The following is a 15,261-nucleotide window of genomic DNA, read 5'->3' on the forward strand; positions in this document are numbered from 1 at the left end:
AGCCCCCATATTGGACAAGGCTTGGCTAAAAGCTGAAGGAGAAAACTGCTATTGTGTGTTTCTCAATAGTAAAAATTACAATAAAAACTTAATTTAATATAATTGATGCAAATTGAAGAATACAAAAAAAATAGAAAATAAGGATTTTTATTCACAAAGGTAGGAAATTAAATCAGCAGGATTTACTAAATTGCTATAAAATGGGCAACCATCTTCTTTTCTAGGAAATGAAATTCTTTTGAGAGTGTCAAAGCTTACCTGCTCCAATTTCTCAATTTCTATAGAAATGATTGCTAGATCTAAGTCTTCTTTATGACATATCTTTATTTATTTTTTATTAATTTTTTCATTATTTTTAATTAAGTTATTATTAATATACACTCTTATGAAGATTTCACATGTAAAAACAATGTGGTTACTACATTTACCCATACTATCAAGTCTCCACCCATACCCCATTGCAGTCACTGTCCATCAGTGTCGTAAGATGCCACAGAGTCACTATTTGACTTCTCTGTGCTACACTCTTTTCCCTGTGACCCCTCACAGCATGTGTAGTAAACATAATATCCCTCAATCCCCTTCTCCCTCCCTCCCCACCATCCTCCTACACCCCTCCCCTTTGGTAACCACTGGTCCCTTAGGGTCTGTGAGTCTGCTGCTGTTTTGTTCCTTCAGTTTTGCTTCGTTGTTATACTCCACAAATAAGGGAAATCATTTAGCACTTGTCTCCACCTGGCTTATTTCACTGAGCATAATATCCACCAGCTCCAGGGATTGTCAAGATGGCAGCATGAGTAGGGTGGTGGAAATCGTCTCCCAAATTCATATATACTTTGAAAATACAGCAAATACAACTATTCCTAACAGAGTGACGAGAAGATATAGTACACCAGCCAGGCTACATCTACATCTGCGAGAACTCAACATCTCACTTAAAAGGGTAAGATACAAAGCCGTGACCCAGCGGGACCCAAGCACTCCCCCGGCTCCATCTCACCAGCGGGAGGAAAACAATCAGAGTAGTGAGGGAGGGGAAGCACAGGACTGCTAAATAACCAGCACTAGTAATATGCACTGGGAGCGGAGACATACATTGCATGGTATACTGGATATTAGAGGAATGGAAAAGTAAAATCCAAGACTAAAACTGTGAACAGGTTCCCACAGCCAGCTTCCCTGCGACAAAAGAAAAGTGGGCACTTTAAAAGTCTTAAAGGGACAAGGGCTTAACAGGTGGACAAAATCATCTTGGCACACTCAGCGCAGCAGACTGGGAACTTTAATGAACTTTAGATGCCCTAACCCCCTGGGTGGCGAAGCAGCTCCGAAGCCCCTCACAGTGATAAGCAGCCTACCATTCATTACCCACCACCAGCACTGCAAGCAAACTGGCTGACCCACCATTGCTGTGGAGCAGCCAGGGAGAAGCTCTGCCCACAGCAAACACACAGAGGCTTCTCCCAGTGTGCAGCTAACTGGGCCAGACCCAGGGGCTGTCCCCTGCCCACAGTTAACCGGCACAGATAGAGAAGACTAGTGCAGAGTCTGGAAGGCACAAAGGGGCTTTATTCTCATGATGAAAACATGCTGCTTGCCTGCAACCCCTGCCAGTGCCCTAGGCCATCCAGAGGGCCGACCTGCCCACAGCAGCTAAGGGGGTTAACCCAGAGGCTGTGCCATGTGTGCTGCTGAATGGCATAAGCAGAAGGAACTGGCATGGAGTCCAGGAAACACATAGGGGCTCTGTTCTCAGGGCAGATACGCGCTGATTGCCTCCAACCACCGCCAGTTCCCTAGGCCATCCTGAGGGCCATCCTGCCCACAGTAGCTCAGGGTATTACCCAGAGGCTTCCCCCTGCACCTCCTTTACCAGCACAGGCAGAGGAAACCAGCGCAGAGTCTGGGAAGCATGTAGGGGCTCTGTTCTCACAGTAAACACATGCTAACTGCCTGCAACCACTGCCAGAGCCCTAGGCCATCCTGAGGGCTGCCCCGCCCATGGCAGCTCAGAGGATTAACCCAGAAGCTGCTCCCTGTGTACAGTTGACTGGCACAGGTAGTGGAGACAGGCAAGGCAGCCAGCATAAAGGCAAGGACTTAGTTCTCCCAGCTGACACTCACTACTCATGGACAATCACTTTCATTACCATGAAAAGCCAAAAGAACCTTGTATAGTCCAAAATCCCTCAAACACCAGAGAGAGGGCCTGGTGAGACCAAAATCACCAATCTTCCTGAAAAAGAATTCAAAATATAAGGCATAAGCATGCTGATGGAGCTACAGAGAAATATGCAATAGCTAAGGGATGAATTCTGGAGAGAGATAACAGATGAAACAAACAATGGAAGGATTTAAGAGCAGACTGGATGATGTAAAAGAGACTGTTAATGAAATAGAAATCAGAGAACAGGAATACAGAGAAGCTGAGGCAAAGAGAGATAAAAGGATCTCTAGGAATGAAAGAATATTAAGAGAACTGTGTGACCAACCAGACGGAAGAATATTCACATTACAGGGGTAACAGAAAAAGAAGAGAGAAAAAGGGATAGAAAGTGTCTTTGAAGAAATAATTGCTGAAAAATTCCCCAATTTGGGGAAGGAAATAGTCTCTCAGACCGTGGAAGTCCACAGATCTCCAAACACAAGGAACCCAAGCAGGACAACACCAAGACATAATAATCAGAATGGTAAAGATAAAAGACAAGGACAGAGTATTAAAAGTAGACAGAGAGAGAAAAAAAGGTCACCTACAAAGGAAAACCCATCAGGCTAACATCAGACTTCTCAGCAGAAACCTTAAGACAAGAAGAGAATGGCATGATATATTCAATGTAATGAAACAGAAGAGCCTCAAACCAAGAATACTGTATCCAGCAAAACTATCATTTAAATTTCAAGGAGGGATTAAACAACTCTCAGATAAGCAAAAGTTGAGGGAATTTACCTCCCACAAACAATCTATAGAGTATTTTAAAGGGACTGCCCTAGATGGAAGTGCTCCTAAGGCTAAATAGATGTCACCAGAGAAAATAAAACCACAGCAAAGAAAGTAAACCAACCAAATACTAACTAAATGCAAAATAAAATCAGCTAAACACAAAATGAGTCAAGGGAAATGCAAAGGAGTGCAGAATAAAACACCTAACATATAAAGAATGGAGGAGGAAGAAAAAGAAGGGAGAGAAATAAAGAATCATCAGACTGTGCTTATAATAGCATAATAAGTGAGTTAAGTTATACAGTTAAATAGTAAAGAAACTACCCTTGAACCTTTGGTAACCACGAATCCAAAGCCTGTAATGGCAATAAGTACATATCTATCGATAATCACCCTAAATGTAAATGGAGTAAATGCACCAATCAAAAGACACAGAGTAATAGAATGGATAAAAAAGTGAGACCCATCTATATGCTGCCTACAAGAGACTCACCTCAAACCCAAAGACATAAACAGACTAGAAGTGAAGGGATTAAAAAAGATATTTCATGCAAACAATAGGGAGAATAAAGCAGATGCTGCAGTACTTCTATCAGACAAAAGAAACTTCAAAACAAAGAAAGTACCAAGAGACAAAGAAGGACATGCCATAATGATAAAAGTGCCAGTCCAACAAGAGGATATAAACAATATCTCTGCATACAACACAGGAGCACCTACATCTGTGAAAATATACTAAAAGAATTAAAGGAGGAAATAGAATGCAATGCATTCATTTAAGGAGACTTCAACACTCCACTCAATCCAAAGGACGGATCAACCAGATAGAAAATAAGTAAGGACACAGAGGCACTGAACAACACACTAGAAAAGATGGACCTAACAGACATCTACAGAACTCTACACCTAAAAGAAGCAGGATACACATTCTTCTCAAGTGCATGTGGAACATTTTTGAGACCACATACACTAGGCCACAAAAAGAGCCTCAGTAATTAAAAAAAGATTGAAATTCTACCAACCAACTCCTCAGATCACAAAGGTATAAAATTAGAAATAAATTGTACAAAGAAAACAAAAAGGCTCAGAAACACATAGAGGCTTAACAACATACTCCTAAATAATCAATGGATCAAAGACCAAATTAAAACAGAGATCAATCAATATGTGGGACAAATGAAAACAACACAATGCCACAACTTCTGTGGGATGCAGCAAAAGCAGTTCTAAAAGGGATGTATATAGCAATCCAGTCCTATTTAAAGAAGGAAGAACAATTGCAGATGAAGAGTCTAAATTCAAAATTATTGAAACTGGAAAAAGAAGAACAATTGAGGCCCAAAGTCAGCAGGAGGAACATAATAAAGATCACAGAAGAAATAAATAAAATTGAGAAGAATAAAACAATAGAAAATAATCAATGAAACCAAGAACTGGTTCTTTGAGAAAATAAACAAAATAGATAAATCCCTAGCCAGACTTACTAAGAGAAAAAGAGAATCTACACACATAAACAGGATCAGAAATGATAAAGGAAAAATCATGATGGACCCCACAGAAATACAAAGAATTATTAGAGAATACTATGAAAATCTATATGCTAACAAACTAGATAAGCTAGAAGAAAGGGACAACTTTCTAGAAAATACAGCCTTCCAAGACTGACCAAGGAAGAAACAGAAAATATAAACTGAACAATTATGAAATTGAATTGGTAATCAAAAAACTACCCAAGAACAAAATCCCTGGACCAGATAGACTCACCACTGAATTTTATCAGACATTTAGACAAGACTTAATACCCATTGCCCTTAAAGTTTTCCAAAAAATAGAAGAGGAGGGAATGCTTCCAAACTCATTCTATGAAGCCAGCATCACTCCAATATGAAAACCAGGCAAAGACACCACACACACACAAAAAAAATTACAGACAAATATCCCTGATGAAAATAGATGCAAAAACACTCAACAAAATATTAGCAAACAGATTTCAAAACTACATCAAGAGGATCATACACCATGATCAAGTGGAATTTATCTCAGGGATGCAAGGATGGTACAACATTCGAAAATCCATCAACATCAACCACCACATCAAAAAATAAGCATACAAAAACCACATGATCATGTCCATAGATGCTGAAAAAACATTTGACAAAATTCAACATCCATTCATGATAAAAACTCTCAACAAAATGGGCATAGAGGGAAAGTACCGCAACATAATATAGACCATATATGACAAACCCACAGCCAACATCTTACTTAATAGCAAGAAGCTGAAAGCTTTTCCCCTAAGATTGGAAAAAAGACAAGGATGCCCACTCTTCCAGCTTTTATTCAATATAGTACTGGAGGTCCTCGCTATGGCAATCAGACAAAACAAAGAAATCAAAGGCATCCTGATTGGTAGGGAAGAAGCCAAATTGTCACTGTATGCAGATGACATGATATTGTACAAGAAAGTCCTAACAAGATTCTAATTTAAAAAGTATCAAGAGAGATTCAAGATGGCGGCATGAGAGGTGAGACAGAGAACTCCTGCCAAAACCACAAATAGTATGAAAATACCATTAATTAATACAACTAACTCTAAAACACCTACTGGAAAGAAGGCTGAACCAGACTGCATACAGACATCATGAACAGAGCAGACCTCATGAAACAGGGTAATGTACCAAAGTCTTGATCTGATGGGACCCAAGCCCTTCCCCCACCCCGCTCACTGGCGGGAGGAAGAGAAATGGAGTGGGGAGGGTGTGGAAGCTCAGGACTGCTGAAACCTAGCCCTGGAGATCTGCTTTGTGTGCAGAAACCTACACTATGTGGAGCTCTGGAGGTTGGGGCTCTGGGACAGGCAGAATGCCTGAAAGACTGATATTCTGGCCATTTGTGGAGGACAGGATCCACATCTTGGTGCTCTGTGACAGAGGCAACCCAGGCAGTCTGAGAGACTTACTAGCAGCAAGAGGGTTGCTGAAGGGGCAGGGTTTGCATGGAGCTTGCTGCAAGAGAGAAGGGAGAGCTTGACAAGGTTGTCTGAGAAAGCTCTGCCCAGCATTTTGGGAACTTTGAGGAGCTTTAGGCACTCCATCCCCCTGGCTGGCTGCTCAGCTCTGTGGCCCCCCACTGTGATATACAGCCTGCCGAGCCTTCCTCCAGGCCTGACAGCACCAGCTCACAAATGAGCAGTCACTGCGCTGGCATCAGGCCAGCCAGAGGGAGGCCCTACCTACAACAGCTAGAGACGCCGAGTTCAGAGGCTTACACCTATGTGCTCAGCCCACCTGCTGTGATACTGGAGACAGGCATCACAGACAGGAATCAGTAAATAGATATTTCCTCCCCCCAGGCACCAGCTCCACTCCCCAATAACCCCCAACCTCACTCTAGGGACTGAGCAGCTCCACAGACTGGAGCTTCTGGGCACCAGAGGGCACCTCATAGAAATATGAAATGTCAGAAGAACCTGGTTCAGACCAAAACCTCACAAACCCCAGAAAAAGGGCCAAATGAAACTGAATTCACCAATCTCCCTGAAAGAGAGTTCAAGATAAAAATCATAAACATACTTATGGAGGTACAGAAAAATATTCAAGATCTCAGGAACTAATTTAAGACAGAGATTCAATCATTAAGAAATTCCATTTCTGAAATGAAACATACAATGGAGGGATTTAAAAGCAGATTAGATGTAGTAGAAGAGACAGTAAATGGAATAGAAATTAGAGAAAAGGAATACAAAGAAGCTGAGGCACAGAGAGAAAAAAGAATCTCTAAGAGTGAAACAATATTGAGAGAACTGTGTGACCAATCCTAATGGAACAATATTCACATTATAGGGGTACCAGAAGAAAAAGAGAGAGAAAAAGGGATAGAAAGTGCCATTGAGGAGGTGATTACTGAAAACTTCCACAATCAGGGGAAGGAGATAGTCTCTCAAGCCATGGAGGTGCACAGATCTCCCCACACAAGGGACCCAAGGAATACAACATAAAGATATATAACAATTAAGATGTGAAAGATCAAGGATAAAGACAGACATTTAAAAGCAGCCAGAGAGAGAAGAAAGGTCACATAAAAAGGAAAAATCCATCAGGCAATCATCAGATTTCTCAACAGAAACATTACAAGCCAGAAGGTAGAGGCATGATATATTTAATGCAATGAAGCAGAAGGGCCTTGAACCAAGAATACTCTACCTGGCAAGGTTATCATTTAAATTTTCAGATAAGCACAAGCTGAGAGAATTTAGCTCCCACAAACCACCTCTACAGTGCATTTTGTAGGGACTGCTATAGATGGAAGTATTCCTAAGGCAAAATAGATGTCACCCAAGGAATAGACAAAGAGTACAGGATATGATTCATAACATACAAAGAATGGAGGAGGAAGAAAAAGAAAAAGGAGGGAAAAAAAGAACCTTTAGCTTCTGTTTGTAATAGCATATGAAGTGAGTTATATTAGACTGTTATACGGTAAAGGAATTACCCTTGAAACTTTGGTAACCACAAATCTAAAGCCTGCAATGGCAATAAGTACAAACCTATCAATAATCACCCTAAATGTAAATGGTCTGAATGCACCAACCAAAATACATAGACTCACTGAATGGATAAAAAAAACAACAGCACCCATCTATATGCTGCCTATGAGAGACTCACTTCAAACTCAAAACCATACACAGACTGAAAGTAAAGGGATGAAAAAATATATTTCATGCAACTAATAGAAAAAGAAGCAGGAGTTGCAGTACTTGTGTCAGACAAAATAGATTTGGAAACAAAGAAAGTAACAAGAGACAAAGAAGGACATTACATAATGATAAAAGGGTCAGTCCAACAAGAGGATATAACTATTATAAATATCTATGCACCCAATACAGGATCACCTAAGGGGAAATAAAAGCAATGCATTCACTTTAGGAGATTTCAACACACCACTCACTCCAAAGAACCACTCACTCCAAAGAACAGATCAACAAAACAGAAACTAAGTAAGGAGACAGAGGCACTGAACAATGTATTAGAACAGGTGGACCTAACAGACATCTAGAGAACACTCCATCCAAAAGCAGCAGGATACACATTATTTTCAAGCGCACATGGAATGTTTTCAAGAATAGATCATATACTAGGCCACCAAAAGAGCATCAGTAAATTTAAAAAGATTGAAATTGTACCAACCACCTTTTCAGATCAAAAAGGTATGAAACTAGAAATAAATCACACAAAGAAAATGAAAAGCCCACAAACACATGGAGGCTTAATAACAAGCTTCTAATAATCAATGGATCAATGACCAAATAAAAACAGAGATCAAACAATATATGGAGACAAATGAAAACAATAATTCAACACCACAAAACCTGTGAGACACAGAGCAGTCTGTGCAAAGAGGAATGTATATTTCAATACAGGCCTACCTCAGGAAAGAACAACAATCCCATATGAATAGTCTAAACTCACAATTAATGAAACCAGAAAAAGAAGAACAAATGGAGCTGAAAGTCAGTAGAAGGAGGGACATAATAAAGATTAGAGCAGAAATAAATAAAATCAAGAAGAATAAAATAATAGAAAGAATCAATGAAAGTAGAGCTGGTTCTTTGAGAGAATAAACAATATACATAAACCCCTAGCCAGACTTATCAAGAATAAAAGAGAGTCAACACACATAAACAGAATCAGAAATGAGAAAGGAAAAATCACTACAGACACTACAGAATCAGAAATTAGAAAGGAAAAATCACTACAGACACTACAAAAATACAAAGAAGTATGAGAACAAAGAGAAGAAATGGACAACATTCTAGAAAACTACAACCTTCCAAGGCTGACCCAAAAAGAAACAGAAAATCTGAAGAGACCAATTACCAGCAAAGAAATTGAATTGGTAATCAAAAAACCACCTAAGAACAAAACCATTGGACCAGATGGTTTCACCATTGAATTTTATCAAATATTTAGTGAAGACCTAATACCATCCTCCTTAAAGTTTTCCGAAAAGTAGAAGAGGAGGGAATACTCCCAAACTCATTCTATGAGGCCCCCATCACTGTAATACCAAAACCCAAAAAGATACCACAAATAGAAAATTACAGACCAATATCCCTGATGAACATAGATGCAAAAATACTCAACAAAATATCGGCAAACCAAATTCAAAAATACTTCAAAAAGATCATCCAATATGATCAAGTGGATTCATCCCAGGGATGCAAGGATGGTACAACATTGGAAAATCTGTCAACATCATCCACCACATCAACAAAAAGAAAGACAAAAACCACATGATCATCTCCATAGTTGCTGAAAAAGCATTTGACAAAATTCAGCACCAATTCATGACAAAAACCCTCTACAAAATGGGTATAGAGGGCAAGTACCTCAACATAATAAAGACCATATATGACAAACCCTCAGTCAGCATTATTTTAACAGTGAGAAGCTAAAAACCTTTCCTTCAAAATCAGGAACAAGAAAAGGATGCCCACTCTCCCCACTTTTATTCAACAATGTATTAGAGGCACTGAACAATGTATTAGAACAGGTGGACCTAACGGACATCTAGAGAACACTCTAGATGTTCTGGAGGTCCACGCCAAAGCAATAAGACAACAGAAAGAAATAAAAGGCATCAAGATTGGCAAGGAAGAAATCAAACTGTCCCTGTTCACACATGACTTGATATTGTACATAAAAAAACCTAAAGAATCCACATCAAAACTACTGGATCTATTATCTGAATTCACCAAAGTTGCAGGATACAAAATGCATACACAGAAATCTGTTGCATTCCTATACATTAATGATGAACTAGGAGAAAGAGAAATCAGGAAAACAATTCCATTCAGAATTGCATCAAAAAGAATAAAATTCCTAGGAATAAACTGAACCAAGGAAGTGAAAGATTTATAGTCTGAAAACTACAAGACACTCATGAGAGAAATTAAAGAAGGTACCAATAAATGGAAACACATCCCGTGCTCATGGATAGGAAGAATTAACATTGTCAAAATGGCCATCCTGCCTAAGCAATCAACAGATTCAATGCAATCCCTATCAAAATACCAACAGCATTCTTAAATGAACTACAGCAAATAGTTATAAAATTTATGTGGAACCATAAAAGACCCTGAATAGCCAAAGCAATCCTGAGAAGGAAGAATAAGGCAGGGGGGATCTCGGTTCACAACAACAAGCTCTACTACAAAGCCAAAGTAATCAAGACAATTTGGTACTGGCAGAAGAACAGACCCATAGACCAGTGGAACAGAATAGAGAGTCCAGATATTAACCCAAGCATATATGGTTTATTAATACACGATAAAGGAGCGATGGATATACAATGGGGAAATGACAGCCTCTTACAGTTGGTGTTGGCGAAACTGAACAGCTGCATATAATAGAATGAAACTGGATTATTGTCTAACCCCATACACAAAAGCAAAGTTAAAATGGAACAAATACCTGAAGGTAAGTCATGAAACCATAACACTCTTAGAAAAAAACAGGCAAAAATCTCTTGGACATAAACATGAGCAACTTCTTCATCAAAATATCTCCCTGTGCAAGGAAACTAAAGCAAAAATGAGCAAGTGGGACTTTATCAAACTAAAATCTTCTGTACAGCAAAGGATACCATCAGTAGAACAAAAACACATCCTACAGTATGGGAGAATATATTCATAAAAGACATATCTGATAATGGGTTGATATGCAAATTATATAAACTGCCCCCACACATCAAGAAACAAAAAGCAAATAATCCAATTTAAAAATGGGCAGAGGAGCTGAACAGATAGTTCCCAAGAAGAAATTCAGATGGCCAATAGGCACAAGAAAAAGATGCTCCACATTCCTAATCATCAGAGAAATGCAAATTAAAACGACAATGAGACATCACCTCAAAACAGTAAGGATGGCCAACATCGCCATTCCCTTCTGGCCTGTATGGTTTCTGCTGAGAAGTGTGATGATAGCCTGATGGGCTTTCCTTTCCATGTGATCTTATTTCTCTCTCTGGCTGCTTTTAATAGTCTGTCCTTATCCTTCATCTTTGCCGTTTTAATTATATGTCTTGGTGTTGTCTTCCTTAGGTCCTTTGTGTTGTGAGATCTGTGCACCTCCTCCATGGCCTGAGAGACTATCTCCTTCCTCAGATTGGGGAAATTTTGAGCAATTACATCCTCAAAGACACTTTCTATCCTTTTTTCTCTCTCTTGTTCTTCTGGTACCACTATAATACCAATATTGTTCTGTTTGGATTGTTTATACAGTCCTCTCAATATTCATTCATTCTTAGACATCCTTTTTTCTCTCTGACCCTCAACTTCTTTGTATACCTCTTCTCTAATTTCTGTTTCATTTATCACCTCCTCCACCATATCTAATCTGCTTTTGAAACATTCCATTGTACATTTCATTTCTGATTCTGTGTTCCATAATGATTGTATCTCCATCCAGTATTCATTCCTGAGTACTTGAATATTTTTCTGTACCTCCATGAGCAAGTTTATGATATTTATTTTGAAATCTCTTTCAGGAAGATTGATGAAATCTGTTTCATTTGACTCTTTTTCTGGTGTATGTAGGATTTTGCTTTGAACCAGTTTCCTTTGAGGTTTCATATTTGTATGTGGTGCCCTCTAGTGCCTGAAGCTCTACTCTCTGGAGCTGCTCAGCCCCTGGAGTAATGTCATGGGTCACAGGGTGGTGGTGTTGGTACTGGGGGAAGGAAAGAGGTGTTTCCTGCTTCTTGGCTACTCTGCCTCTCTCCAGTGCCTGTACCAGTGGGCCGAGCATTCATGTACAAGCCTCTATGCTTTGCATTTGTAGCTGTTGTTGGCCGGCTGGGCTTCCCTCTGGCTGGCCTAATGCCAGGGCAGGGTTTGCCGGTTTGTGATCTATGTGTGGGATGGCTGGGAGAAAGGCACAGCAGGCTGTGTATCATCATGAGGGGCCTTAGATCTTCATAGCCAGCCAGGGGTCTGGAGCACCTGAAGATCCTGAAAGTTCCCAACCCACTGGGCAGAGTTCTCTGGGACAATTTTGTCTACCTGTCCTTTTTCCTTAGCATTAAGCTCTGTGCAATCTTTGCCCCTTTAGCAGCTCTCTCACTGTTAGGAATTCTCTTAGACTGCCCACCTTTCTTTTTGTCTCAGAGCAGCTGGATGAAAATCTCTGTTTTCCACAAGCAGCTGTAATCTCTGTCTCCCCAGGTATACTGCCTGTCTTAGCTTTCCAACCCACCTAATCAACAGAGCACCATGCAATGTAAGTTTGTGCTCCGAGAGGAGATTTTCAGAGCTAGATGTTCAGTAGTCCCAGGCCTCCACTCCCTCTCTGCTTCATTTCTTTTCCTCCTGCTGTTGACCTGGGGTGGGGGAAGGGTTTGGGCCCATCTAGGTCATGGCTTTAGTACATTACCCTGTTCCATGAGGTCTGTTCTTTTCTCTAGGTGTATGCAGTCTGGTGCAGCCTTCTTTCCTGTTGTTCATTCAGGATTAGTTGTATTAATTATATTTTTGTATTATATGCAGTTTTAGGAGGAAGCCTCTGTCTCAAATCTCTCACACTGCCATCTTTAATCCCTCTTGTGTAACATATACTTTAACCAGTTGTTAATAATTTTTAATTTTGAGAAGTTACTTTTTCCATTGGTGAATAACATTGCATAAATATTATTTTATATAAATAAATATGTGTGTATATAAAGTTAAACATATTATGAAAGCTTTAAAAGTATTTGGAACAGGTCCTAAATAGAATGTAGTATTTCAAGAAGTCATACTTCTTGAAATGTTCATTGAGTTATTGGAAACAATTATCTTGTATAAATTGAAATAGTGCAATATATTAACCCTGTTAAAAAGCACATTCCTTCCATTAATTTTAAATTTGTTTCAACAAAGTTTGTACAATAAGATACTTCACTACAATGAGGTGGAAAATAATCATACAAATTACCCATCATTTTAGTCAATAATCTTTATAACACAATTAAAAATGTTCCCAGTAACAAAAATATAATGCTGTAAATCATTCCTCTTTCTATATGAAACTCCTATATATTACCCATCGGGAATAGGTAGACCTGGCAGCTCTGCTCTGTCATCAGGAACAATGGAGACAATGGTTTTTGAATGAATAATCCAAAATGCCTCACACTTAAGCAGTTGCAAGCTGGCAGCCCAGAAAGTGGGAAGGAAAAAAAAAGAATTAAATATCAAATATCTTTAGGTAATACACTGCATTTCCAATGTTCGGTGGGCTTCACAATGTCCACTGTTGTGTTGTAGTTACTTCAAACATTTATATTACTCTGAAGATATTTGGAATTTTACTCCTTGTTTAAAGAACAAAGTTGAAGGTGCCATGTACCTCATTGGCCTATGTGTCCAGTCTCCTCTCTTTTCTTCATGTTTTCCATCATTATTTCCATAATATTTCAAATTCTTTAATATGAATGCATGTCTGTTGTCATTCATAATTCTGTTTTAATAGTGAATATAACTAAAGCAATAGATTTTTCCTTGAATAACTTTTCCATTTCCTGTCAATGTTCACATGAAAAGTTCTGTCTCATTGTTTTTTATTAAGGTTTGATTCCTTTTTAATTTTTTTTGACATAAGTGTTATCAGCACTACTGATATTTATTAATTTCCAAGTAGAGAAGACATTCTAATGTTATTGGGATATGACTAGAAAAATGCTATGAAATCTTGTATTTTATCAGTTTGTGACCATTTGATAGTTGTTTCTAAATCTTACACTAATATAAAAAGGAAAAAACATATTATCTATTAGATGAATATAAAAATCTATAAATGTATTAACAGTTTTATTCTTCAATTTTTCTGTTCTTATGTTGTTTACCAGATAAATCCAGTTATAATTGTGGTTTATTGAATCTCTCACCAAAACTAAGTTTTTAAATCACATTCTTCTTGTATTTCTTACAGTATTGCTTTGTATTTAGTGGCTTTTTCCTTGATGTATTCAGGTTTATGAGTATATTAACTTTTTAATTATGACCTTTTATTATACTAATCATTCTTTATTCTATTGTGTTTTACCTTAGTATTCGCCTTTCCAATATTTATATTACTGTTACTGCTTTCTCTGCCTTAAATGATAATATTTGTTTTGCTTTAAGTGATATCATTTGACCTCCTGCTATTTTAACTGAAGCAACTAGCATTCTTATACTTATTTTCTCATTCTCCTGCCCTAGGCTTTGTTATTTTGTCATTTTTAAAGCATGAAGGCAAATATCACACACATTCTCTTTTGATCCCCATAGCTCTACATATTTTAATATTAGTTCTATAGTAAAATGTCGTCAATGTTCACCTACAGTATTTTGCTGTAGTTTCTTGAGTCATCTTGAGATTAGTGAAGTTCTTCTCTGGAATTTCAAGGACTCATGAAAATAATATTCCTTGAATTCTTGCTTATTTAAAAGTGTTGTTTAACTTTACATTGAAAGCAGTTTGGCTGGAAATAAAATTACTGAATCACCTTCTTTTCTTAAGGATTTTGTTTTTAGTTTATCAATTGTCTCCTTTTTTTAACTAAATGTTTTGTGGATAAGTAGTTTTGTCTGATTTTTTCCCCCTTAAGTAAAAACTTAAACTCCTTATTTACAATGGTGAAAACCAGTAGTACAGAATGCTTATAGGGTTTCTTTGGGCATAGTTTGGGTATGAAAAGCAGGGGTAGGGTTATCTTAAGAATCATGGTAGCCTAATTTTTTAAAACTTACATTCTCAAAGGGTTATTTTATTAATTCCAAGCCCAGTAACTTTACTAAGGTGTATATTGGTATCAAACATTCTGAGTTAAGTTTCCCTGGAGCATGGAGAATACTTGCATAGGTAAATTCAAGGTCAGATTTTTTCAAGAAAGTTGTCTTGGGTTCTATCTCTAATTATTTGCTTATTACCATTATTTCTTTAATCTATTGAAATACCACTTACTTACATATTGGATCTCTTGCCTTCCTTTCATATATATGATACATATAATGAACAAAATATGTGTTAACTGTTTATCTTACTGGTAAGGTTTCTGGTCAACAGCAGGTTCTTAGTGGTTAAGTTAAGCTATTACTGGGAGTCAAAAGTTATACATGGATTTTCTATTGTGCGGGGATTGCTATAGTAATGTTTTAATGTTTTTGTTGCTCAGTTTCTCCTACTTAGTGCCTGACCACTGCTAATTAAGATTTCCTGTCTTCCTATTATTTCCTTCTCTTTTCACAAACAGATTTTTTCAAATTTATTTTTGTTTTGTGCTGTTGCTTCATAGGAAGT

This window comes from Manis javanica, chromosome 13 (assembly GCF_040802235.1).
Source record: "Manis javanica isolate MJ-LG chromosome 13, MJ_LKY, whole genome shotgun sequence".
Lineage (NCBI taxonomy): Eukaryota > Metazoa > Chordata > Mammalia > Pholidota > Manidae > Manis > Manis javanica.